The sequence below is a fragment of the Cupressus sempervirens genome, chromosome 5 (assembly GCF_028749045.1).
Source record: "Cupressus sempervirens isolate cs-2001-9-10 chromosome 5, ASM2874904v1, whole genome shotgun sequence".
NCBI lineage: Eukaryota > Viridiplantae > Streptophyta > Pinopsida > Cupressales > Cupressaceae > Cupressus > Cupressus sempervirens.
In genome coordinates this window covers 635,306,398-635,309,669 of record NC_143122.1, presented here as the reverse complement: position 1 = coordinate 635,309,669, position 3,272 = coordinate 635,306,398, and positions in this window count along the sequence as shown.

Here is a 3,272-nt window from a genome sequence, read left to right as displayed (position 1 = left end):
TGAGATGCTAGATACTTTGATTTTGTTGCGGGTACTAGGATGGAGCACTTGGTGTATTTTGATCCATGATGGTGGATGTGCTGGTAGGGATTATTCCCTTGTTCATTTATGTGGCCACGGATTGACCCTATGCAATGTATACAACAAGTGGGAGATTGTTGAGATAATGGGTGTTGCACACATTGCATAATATTGTTATATTTTATTTTATTTTATTATGTAATGTTGTACCTAGATGGGCGTGCAACATGTAAAGATTCCCATGGAATATTCTTGATGAGTTGTATTGTAACATTGTGATAATATTTCATGTAATTATTTAATATTGGGGAAAAGAATTAAATGCCCAATATTAAATGTGGGGTCAGTGGGTTAGGTAGCACATGGTTCTAGCACATCGTTTATGTAATACCACTTGGTGGTTTTGTGGGACTTGCTACTATATAAGCAGCCACAAGGGTAGTTGTTGTAAAGAGAGAGAAAGAGTGACAAGAAGAAGAAAAAAGGCAAGAGTTGAGCGGGACAAGGCTTGACAGGTTAGCCAAGGGAGCATTTGTGAAGGTTGAAAGCATGGCATGGGATGTGTGGATTCATGCTTGTTCACATAGTTTGCTCGGTTGTGGCTATGGCCATGAAGGCTTCCATGGTTGTATGGCAATGGTATTTTTGCTGAATAATACATGATGATGGATGCTTTTGGAGGCTGGGTTTTTCCCTCAATGAGGGTTTCCCAGGGTATATCTTGTGTCACATTTTATGGGTATGTTGTCTATTCTCTTGCATGTGGATTTTAATTTCATGATTATTTTAGATCTATTGTGGGTTATGTGGAAACGGTTATATTTTTTGTTGCCAAGTTTCCTTACACATATTTAAATGTATTTAATAATTGTTACTAGATAACTTGTGGTTGTGCATGCATTTATTTTAGGATTTAATTTTAGTAATAGGCCAACCTATGGATGCACAAGTATTTAAGGAGGACTAGGATTGAGTTTTAGGCAGATGAGAGAGGGACTGGTGGAGTTAGGGAAGATGTGTCTGAAAGTGACAATTCTAAAGTTGGGTCACAGATCTTGAATTTTATTTAGTATCTAGTTGTAACCTAAAAGACCTTATAACTGGGCATGTATGTTGATAATTTGATGAATCAATAAAAGTGTTTTGTTCTCTCTCCTTTGTGTTGTTCTCTGTGTGTTTTTTTTTCATTATGTTTTATTCTATGAGGTGGTTTGGATAATTGGGTATGCCTTTGGCCCTAGCTGTTGATATTCCTCCTTACATCAGGAGTGGTTGGATAACTGGATGTGTCTTTTGCCCTAGTTGTTCATATTCCTCCATGCATTCCTCCTAGGTGGTATTAGAGCTTTAGGTTTTTTCTTGTGGAGATTGGATTGTGTAGAACCCTAAGTTGAATTTGGTTATAGGGTGGTAGATCTATGGATTCGGCCTATAACTTGCAAAGGGTTACGATCTTGCAAGAAGCTGATAGTAAATATGGCTCGAGGTATAGGAAATATTGAAAATGCCATATTGGATACATTAAGACACATTGCATCCAAATTAGATATTGTGGATATAGCCCAAAGGAGAGGAGAACATCTTGATGATGAAGCAATAGCACCAAACCCTAATCCAGAACCTAAAGAAGATCAAGATGAGGAAAGATTGTTGAGAGTGTTGTCTAGGGAACATTCAAAACTTCTTCTAGAATTTGTTCCTTATGATGGAAAATTAGATACCAATGATGTATTGGATTGGATCTCTAATATGGAGAAGTTCTTTGACTTTGAAAGCACTCTTGATAATAGGAAGGCGAAAATTGTCGTCACTAGGTTGAAAGGTCATACCTCACTGTGGTGGGACAATTTGCAAATAGATAGACAAAGCAGAGGAAAGGAGAAGATCAGGACTTGACTAACAATGATGAGCAAGGTAAAGAAGAAGTTCCTTTCTATTGACTACCAAATTATCTTGTTGAAATAGATGCAAAATTTGAGACAAAGGGACATGAATGTGAAGGAGTATACTAAAGAATTCTATAGATTGTATGTCATATCTAGACATGTGGATGATGATGTTGAGAAAGTTACAAGGTATCTAAATGGATTGAGATCTAAAATTCATGATGAGATAAGTTTTGTGAAATTTGATAGTATGGAAGAAGCATACCAATATTCTTTGAAAGCTAAGGAGATCTTCACAAATAAGCATGAACAAAGATAAAGAGGTAGAGGTGGTAGATTCCAGAGAGGTAGAGGTAGATCTTATGGAGAAGGGGGTAGATCTGACAACTATGTGCAAGATAAGGAAAAATATGAATGGAAAAATGATGTTAAAGGTGACACTAAATGGAAAGGTGGTAATTCTTACCAAGGAGGTACTAGTTCTTACCAAAGAAGAGGAAATTCTTATTCTAGGCATGGTTTTTGTGGTAATTGTTTTTGATGTGGAAAATAAGGGCATAGTTTCTTTGAGTATAGATCCTTTGGTGAGAATGAATGAGGTAACAAAAATTCTATGATTCAAGGAGACATTGAGGGTTCACCAAGTGGACTTGAGGTTGGAGAAAATCTAATGGTGAGAAGAACCTTATGTAATAAGGGAAGTGATGAGGAGCCTATCCTAAGGAGAAGTCTTTTCAAGACTAGATGTAAGATAGTTGGAAAATGTTGCAAAGTGATCATTGATAGTGGAAGTTCACTAAATTTGGCATCAGAAGAGTTGGTTAAAAAGTTGTAGTTGCAAAGGCTGAAGAATCCTAAACCCTATCATGTTTCATAGATCAAGGATAAGCATAAGATATTAGTAAGTGAGCAATGCATTGTAAAGTTCAACATTGGACAGTACTTTGATGAAGTTATATGTGATATTATGCCTATGGATTGTTGTTATGTTTTGTTGGGTAGACCTTGGTAATATGATAGATATGTTATACATGATGGAATATTGAATCAATATACTCTTTGGGTGAATGGAAGAAAATAGATATTGTTACCTTTGATTAAATTCCAAATTAGGTTAATTGTACTACTATTTGAGTTTGGATGGTTAATGGGAAGCAATTTGAAAAAGAAATGAAAAGGAACCAAGCTTTTTTTGCTATAATTCCTAGAGGACCAAGTTTTGGCAGTAGTGACTGAGTGATAGTAGAAACTAGTAGAGCTTGAGTACCAATAGAAATATAAAACTTGTTTAATGAATATAAAGAGATTGTTTCCTAAGATATACTTAATGTTTTACCACTAGTAAGAAGTATATTCATTGTATGG